Source organism: Nannobrachium achirus (genome assembly GCF_963921795.1).
Source record: "Nannobrachium achirus genome assembly, chromosome: 6".
Lineage (NCBI taxonomy): Eukaryota > Metazoa > Chordata > Actinopteri > Myctophiformes > Myctophidae > Nannobrachium > Nannobrachium achirus.
The window spans coordinates 62,611,407-62,620,483 of record NC_137815.1 but is presented as its reverse complement, the minus strand read 5'-3'; the positions used below and the strand labels follow the sequence as shown (position 1 = coordinate 62,620,483).

The 9,077-nt window shown below is 41.0% G+C and overlaps 1 protein-coding gene across 1 annotated transcript in view; it reads left to right on the top strand.

The window, feature by feature from the left end:
- Positions 1-6,666: 6,666 nt before the first annotated feature.
- ndrg3a (ndrg family member 3a) overlaps positions 6,667-9,077 on the top strand; it is a 70,388-nt gene continuing 67,977 nt past the window's right edge. Inside the window, exon 1 of the mRNA XM_080727436.1 lies at positions 6,667-6,786. The gene's annotated coding sequence lies outside the window, so the exon portion shown is untranslated. The remainder of the gene's footprint in view (positions 6,787-9,077) is intronic.

Sequence of the window (9,077 nt, the reverse complement as noted above, 5' to 3'; positions counted from 1 at the left end):
TTTTTGTTATATATATAAATTATATATATATATATATATATATATATATATATATATATATAATTTATTTATATATATAACTGTTAACCAAAACGAATTAACGGTTAATTGTAAGAATGCCTGTGACCCTTCAGCCCTCAGTTGTGGACTGCATTAGCAATCGTGAAACTGCTGCAGCAAATGCAGGTGACGTCCACCACTCTAGCTGATAGGTCAAATGTATTTCCTGATCTACTTACTAATGTAGTGAACTAATTTAGATGGAATACCCCTATATTCCTTCTGTCCTACATCTTCGCCCACTCCTCTAGGGGGCGTTGGAGAAGATCTGCGGCTACTGGGCTCGTCCTCCGTCATGTCTAGGACGCAATCTGTATTTCGAGGGGTGTAAAGTAACTAAGTAAATGTACTCAAGTACTGTACTTAATTACAATTTTGAAGTACTTTTTCCCATTTTCAATACTTTGACTTCTACTCCACTTCATCTCAGAGGCAAATATTTTACTTTTACTCCACTACATTTATTTGAAAACCTTTAGTTTTCAAAAAAAAAAAAAAAAAGCTTACTTCTAGTTAAAGAGAGGAAGACCACCCATTTTCAATATTGAACTATGTCATTGTCATTATTTAATATAACTTAGAGGAGTTGTGTGGAAATAGAAAAAAAGTCTCCCCCCCCTGTAAAGTAGGGTAGAGTGGGGGAATAGGCCCCCCTGGGGTAATAAGCCCCCCAGCTGTATTTGACTACAGAACTACAAGGTGGCAAAAATCTTGATTTCAGCACATTCCTGGCATCCTTAGCTCTTCATGGATACCAAATTTCATTGTCTCACCTTAATCCAGGTCATAACTTTCTCAATCAAAAACATTTAAGATAAACTGATCTAATTCTTTGTCACTGTGAAAATGTTCCAAACTCGGTGTAAATAAGTTGAACCTCTTCACTTATTTTTTGTATATCATTAGGAAGGCCTTATGATAAATTATCAACTTAAAAAAATAAAAAAATAAAAAAGGTTTAAGATTTAAGATGACACTCTTTGCAATGACAGCGTTGGGGTAATAGGCCCCCCCCTCGTGTGGGGTAAGAAGCCCCCGGAGGCTTTTTGCCCCATGGAGAGAATAACTGCTTATTTTTGGCAGAATCGTTCAGTTAATGATACAAACGTGAAAATTGGCATTAGCAGTTTCCATGGGTCACTTTGAAATGGACACTTTCAAGATGACAGACATTTTTCAAGATGGCTGACACCTAATTGGAGCAGTTATGTGATATAAAGGGTTATTTTACCCAGGGGGCAAACCAGCCTTTTTTTGGGAAACCTGCATTTGCCCCGACATAAAAAGTTGTCCACCAGAAATATTATCTATGACCCAGTAGGATCACAACCTATATGGACAACCCGGTCAATTTGTACAACAAAGTCCAATATGGCCGCCTCAATATTAGCCCCTATTAGTTTTAATGGGGGGTGAATAGGGCAAAATTTTAAACTGAGGGATATTTCCACGAAACTTCACAGGTTGATCAATGGTATACATATGAACATTTTTTGTATTGCAAGTTTCCATGAAATCCAATATGGCGGCCACAATATGGCCGCCATAATGTAAGGACCCAGAAAATAGGTTTTGCCTCTAACTTCTGAACCAGATGAGCTAGAAACGCAAACTTGGTGTCTATTTCATGGTGTCTGACCATGGGAGACTCAATGGAATAGCTAATTTTATTATTGGGTGTGTCTGGACCTTTATTGTGCATATTTGCAAGATGGTGGATTCCCAAAATAGAGCTTTAACATAATTTCTACCATGATTGTTGACTGCTTTTGCAAATACAAGCAATATGAATCCATTTGCTAAGATTTATGGCACAGAAGGGACTTATACATGTATTATTCTTGAGTTTGCATGTTGTCAAAATGGCTGTAAACGAGATATTATATTTCCTGTCCGATTCTACTGTATGTAGTTGTAGCAATGACTTCAGATAAAATCAGAGACCAAAACAATGTATCTTAGAAATTATTTTTTTATTAAAAAAAATACAAAAAAAGAGAGAGATTATCTCAATGAAATGAATGCAACTGCCTTTTTGGGTCTTTCACACATAGACATGCACATGCTTTCCAACAACTTCAGCTTCAGGGAAATTATAATGAACACATGATTAAAACAGGCTGCATTATAATGCAAATAATTGCTAGTCACTACTCACTATCACTGTCATGTGTACCTATCCTGCTGCATCTTGTCTCCAGTCCTTGGCAACGACACCCCAAGTAGCATGCAATTGCCTTCTTCGCACATGAACAGTTTTTCTGGCAGCCTTTGATACAGCTACATGATATTGCCTTGTCCATTGATATAGGCCAGGCTGGCTCTGTAGATGGACAGGGGACTGCCTTCCCATGGCGGCAGCATGATATAGGCATCTATATCATGCTGCCACCCACCTCCTAGACCTTCCAGAGCTGTGGGTGAGAACAGAGCAGGATGCATATCTTCCTATCCATCACATGGTCTCAGCCCTTGGACTCGCACAGTGTCGTGCCCTGCCCTTTATTCACAGCCTGAGTGGCAGAGATACCACCAGCTATCCCTTTTTCACTGGAATCCGCTTATTCCCTCTCAGAGGATGTCAAGAATCAGGCTAGAGACCTCACAATAGCTGTATATGCATCAAAAGCTGACCATTCGGAGGACTTTGACCTGGCAAAGCTGAGAGTGTACAAGTTCCTAAATAACCGATCAACCCTGTTGAAGCTGCTGCCACCTACAGAAAATGCCCTGCACCTGAAAAGAGCTGCTCTTGCAGCCATAATAGATAAAACTGCACACATCGCGAAGCCAGACATCCCTTGCTTCACTGAATATGGATGGTCTCTCAGTGATGGGAAGGCAGTCCCCTGTACATCTACAGAGCCAGCCTGGCCTATATCAATGGACAAGGCAATATCATGTAGCTGTATCAAAGGCTGCCAGAAAAACTGTTCATGTGCCATCCATCCATCCATCCATCTTCAACCGCTTATCCGGAATCGGGTCGCGGGGGTAACAGTTCCAACTGAGACTTCCAGATTTCCTTATCCTGCGCAACTTCCTCCACTCCCTCTGGGAGTATACCGAGGCGTTCCCAGGCCAGTCTGGATATATAATCCTTCCATCTGGTCTTAGGTCTGCCACGGGGTCTCCTCCCAGTGGGACGTGCATCGAGGACCTTCCTAGGAAGGCGCTCGGGGGGCATCCGTACTAGATGCCCGAACCACCTAAGCTGACTCCTTTCCAAGTGAAGGAGCAGCGGTTCTACTCCAAGTCTCTCTCGGGTGATTGAACTTCATGTGCGAAGAAGGGAATTGCATGCTACTTGGGGTGTCGTTGCCAAGGACTGGAGACAAGATGCAGCAGGATAGGTACACATGACAGTGATAGTGACTAGCAATTATTTGCATTATAATGCAGCCTGTTTTAATCATGTGTTCATTATAATTTCCCTGAAGCTGAAGTTGTTGGAAAGCATGTGCATGTCTATGTGTGAAAGACCCAAAAAGGCAGTTGCATTCATTTCATTGAGATAATCTCTCTCTTTTTTTCTTTTTTTTTTAAATAAAAAAATAATTTCTAAGATACATTGTTTTGGTCTCTGATTGCGACCGTCAGGGAGCAGTTTACTATGAAAACCTCCACCGGCCGTCCGTCCGTCCGTCCGTCCGTCCGTCCGTCACACCTTTGTGACCATCAACAAACGTCACACCTTTGTTGATGTTTAAATCGAAGAGTCTTGGTCAAATACTTCTGTTGGTTTCTGCACTGATCATTTATACAATTCAGCTGTGTTTGCTCGTGTCATCATGATGAGGTCATAAATCAGCCATGCCCAAATATAGATTTTACGGGTTTACATGCTTACTCAGTTATTCGTTATGTGAAAGTCCTATGACGTCTATGATATCTGACATCATCATACATACATTCCCTTTTATGCCCATAAATGGAGATCCCCTCTGTAGAACCAGCCACTGACATCACTGTAATGTCAGGGGAACCAAATCCCTTTTATGCCCATATATGGAGATCCCTGTGATGCCAGGGGAACCAAATCCCTTTTATGCCCATATATGGAGATATGGAGATCCCCGTGTTGCCAGGGTAACCAAATCCATTTTATGCCCATATATGGAGATCCCTGTGATGCCAGGGGAACCAAATCCCTTTTACGCCCATATATGGAGATCCCTTATGTCATCAATATTAAGCCCATATCTGTGAATATCTTTGGGTACCAGATGTCTCCATATATGGTTAAATGGTTCGATATACATCACTGGCCAGAAGACCAAGAAATGGTGCAACGTCGCCCTTTGCTTTTCTCCCTATAGGCATCTTACTGGTAGGTAGTTTAATGAGGAATGCAGTATGGTGGTAGGTAGGTAGTTATGGCCTTTGATGTAAGATTTTCACTTTCTAGGATAACTATATTTGCTATTCCCAGATGATGCCCTTTTAGGGTACCCCTCATGCCCATATATGGAGATCCCCAGGCTTTACTAATTAACATAAGTTTTATGCCCATATATGGAGATCATTGTCCCAATGTCATCAGATATATGGGCATAAATGGACACAGGCAAACTAGATGGGCTGTATGGATATCCAGATGTGTGATGTAAGTGTTTTATTCCAAATGTGGCACCCCACAGACATATTTCCAGAAACAAAATCCCTTTCATGCCCATATATGGAGATTTCTGATGTCATCAATCCCAGGCCCTGTAAAAAACATGGTTGCTATGGTATGAGCAACTTATGTCTCCATATATGGAGATTCAACTTCAATGAGTAACCATGGCAAACTGTCAACTGCCCGTATGTCTTGATAATTGGTAAAACAAACTTTTGGCCTATTTGTGGAGATAAGCGACCAACGGTCGCTTATCTCCCGATTAGGGAGTCTTACTGGTTTTATCTGAAGTCATTGCTACAACTACATACAGTAGAATCGGACAGGAAATATAATATCTCGTTTACAGCCATTTTGACAACATGCAAACTCAAGAATAATACAGGTATAAGTCCCTTCTGTGCCATAAATCTTAGCAAATGGATTCATATTGCTTGTATTTGCAAAAGCAGTCAACAATCATGGTAGAAATTATGTTAAAGCTCTATTTTGGGAGTCCACCATCTTGCAAATATGCACAATAAAGGTCCAGACACACCCAATAATAAAATTAGCTATTCCATTGAGTCTCCCATGGTCAGACACCATGAAATAGACACCAAGTATGCGTTTCTAGCTCATCTGGTTCAGAAGTTAGAGGCAAAACCTATTTTCTGGGTCCTTACATTATGGCGGCCATATTGTGGCGGCCATATTGGATTTCATGGATGTTCATATGTATACCATTGATCAACCTGTGAAGTTTCGTGGCAATATCCCTCAGTTTAAAATTTTGCCCTATTCACCCCCCATTAAAACTAATAGGGGCTAATATTGAGGCGGCCATATTGGACTTTGTTGTACAAATTGACCGGGTTGTCCATATAGGTTGTGATCCTACTGGGTCATAGATAATATTTCTGGTGGACAACTTTTTATGTCAGGGCAAATGCAGCACACCTTCCTTTGCCCCCTGGGTATTTTGGTGATACAAGCCTGAAAATTGGCATGAGTAGTCTCTGTGGGTCACTTGGCAATTAGCCTCGGAAACCCAGACTTCCTTGGCAATTAGCCACCCACAGTTACTTGAAATTTCAATATGGCAGCCATTTTTCAAGATGGCCACCACCTTAGTGGAGCACCAAATAAACCATTATATCACTTAACTGCTCCACAAGGTGTCGGCCATCTTGAAAAATGTCTGCCATCTTGAAATTTCAAGTAGCTGTGGGTGGCTAATTGTCAAGTGACCCACAGAGACTGCTCATGCCAATTTTCATACTTATATCACCAAATAAACTATTATATCACATAACTGCTCCACTAAGGTGTCAGCCATCTTGAAAAATGGCCACCATCTTGAAAATTCAAATTCCTCTGACAATTATCTTGTCAAGTGACCCATGGAAAATGCTCATGGCAATTTTCATGATTGTAGCACTTATTCTGCTCCAGGACATAGAAGGGGGCCTAGTACCCCATAGAGGGGGGCCTATTACCCCAGTAGTGGGGCAATAGGCCCTTTTTACATGTTTTTCTTTTTGTACTATAAAATCAAATGTATCTAATTTTTCAACATGGTGCCCATATAGGTGTATTGGGTAAAGCATTGTTAACATGTACATACTGAATTAATATCAAAATGTATTTTAATTGGTCATAAAATAGACATTTTCCTTAGGGGGGGCCTTTTACCCCACCTTACTCTACAACTTGATTACACCGACACCGTTGAAATTGGGTGGTCTTCCCTTTACTACTTTGCAGATATAAATGATATTATAAAACATACATGAACCACTTTAGCCCACTTTTATACATAATATATTTGAAAATAGAATATCTACAAGCTCACAACTCGCCGATAGCCTTTTTACTTTACAGTTACGTTACAGAGTATTTCTACATAATAGCAGTATCGATACTTTTACTCAAGTAAAACATTTGAGTACTTTTTCCCCACCGCTGGTTCCGCCCACATTGTGACGACTGTAATACTAGTTGAGGGAGGAAGCAGCAGGCAGGCAGGAGCGTACTGTGCACTTGAGTCTATCGCTGCTATCATTTCATACAAAACCCCGAGAGGAATTGACCACAATCGAGTGGATACCATTATATTCAAGGCGGTAAGTCTAAACAGATCATTTCCGAGGCTGTATATTTGAGGGTTTTTTATCACTTACAGGTGTGTTCGCCGGTGCCACAGCGGGAGATGATGATCACATATCGCTGTTTGTCAGTCTGATGGTGTTGCTCTCTTTGTAAAGTGAATCGTTCATGAAAGCCAACAGGGTTCTTTCGCACACTGGTTTTCAACGACGATACGTAACCATATACAACATTTGAGACGACGAAGCGAGCGGTGCATATAAATGTAACTGAATTGAACGGAGTTGCTCGCACGTTGCCGTCATGCGACAGAATAATGCTATGTTGTTTTGAGGTTGTCTAAATTCAAATGGGTACATTTTACTTTTGGTTGGTTTACGTTTTAATTGTAACTCAAGGTATCTGTGAGACTTTAACAAGGCCTCGTTGATCAGACGTTCTGTCACGATTCTCTACACAAGATTCGTTGGTAATGAGCGTTTCCTATCTGAAGTTGGGTGAGGAAACCTGTAAGTAGGGCCTATACGCCATGCTAACTCTACTGACAGATAGGACTTGGGGATTGGGGGATTCCGTCTTGCTGCCACCATAACGTCAGTGGTCGCATACTACAATGCTGCTCATGACATTGGCACTCGTCGCCATGCGAAGGTCACAGGCTCGAATGGTTTGGAGTGGGCATCAGGTGTTTTAGGTGATAATATATGGCTCCCCCAAATATACCCCAATGATCTCATAGGGGTCACGTTATCTTTTGATCAGTATGCCTATAATACAGTTTACACAACAAGAAAATAAACTGCCGTTTGTTTTAACTCACAACAAACAGTGTGGGCCTAGAGATAAATGCTTTCTACAAGCTGCTTGCCACAGCTGAGTGAAGAGAATATAGTGGATGGTATTGGTTGGTGTGCCCATGTCCTTGAAGTAGTCCCAACCTGGTTAATTATCACACTTGGTCCAAAGAGGTCCCAAGGTAAATGCCTAACTGCTGGTTAGAGTATTAAAAGTTGTTTATTGCACCATGCATTAGTGGAAATTAACTGCAAACCTGCTAACTTTTGGCTCATGTCTGATGCTTTAAAGTTAAAAGCAGACAAAGCAAATACATGACGGACCAATATCTTAGTAGTATGCCCATGTAATTACGTTTATTTATTTGTATTTATTTTTTTTACTATGGGTGCCTATATGGAACAGGTTTTCCAAGAGGAATTCTTGGAGATGCGTGCTGGGGAATGTCCAGTGGAGAGATGCCAGTCGTCATTAAGCAGTGCTACTTGACAGTCAGCAAGCCCAGTGTTCACTCTCTCACCTCAGCATCAGCCTATAGATCTGCCAATCAGTGCTGGAGGGCAAAACAAGTGGCAAGCTGGGAGACAGGCCTCTGACTTGACTTTTTCTCACAGCTCAAAACCTCAGGGTTCCCATGGTCATGAAATTCCTGGAAATATTTTGAAATTAGAAAAATATTTTTCCAGTACTGGAAAAGTTTTGGAATTGATCAAGGGTCCTGAAAGGCCCTGGAAAAAATAGCTATGCATTGTCTTTGGTTATTGATTTTGTTATTAACTTAATACCTCTGAAATGACAAATTAAACATTGGCCAAAATGTCAAATATTAGAGGCAGAAATTGTGAAAATAGCAGATCTACATGCTCACAACGCCTTGCGTTAGTGCTCGTCAGGGTCGTCAGGAAAGGTTGAGAACCACTGCCATACACTACCTGTCTTTGGGCATTGCGCGTAGGAGTAAGCGACTCGTTATTGAGCTGAATTATTGTTATATAGTCCTGTAAATCATGTTAAATATACTGGAAAAGTTTTGGAAAAGTTTTGGAGATTAATTGTTAAGGATGTGTGGGAACCCTGAAACCTGTATCCACTATCAACAGCTCCTCCCTGGTTATTAACTGGTAATACTGGCTGTCATTTGTTGTCATTAATTACAACCACAGCAAGACTGCTGTGAATAAATGTGTTTGTCTGTTGTAGATGAATAATACACAGCCTGGCCTATGCTGGAGCTCCACTGTTTCTCTGTCTTTGTAACTGAAGTGTGTCTGTAATACAAGCTCTGTCAGGAGGACTAGAGTTACAGAACAAGCCTTGCACAGCAGCTTGGAGCTTTTAGAACAAAAACAGCTGATGCATGCATCTCTGTTCCAGGATAACCTCTTAACGTAAAGGTTTACAGTATTTGGAAAGCCATTGTTGCACCTGACTGACCAATATCCAGGAATGTACATCACTCTAAAAGTCACTTTAACTGTGTGTGTGTGTGTGTGTGTGTGTGTGTGTGTGTGTG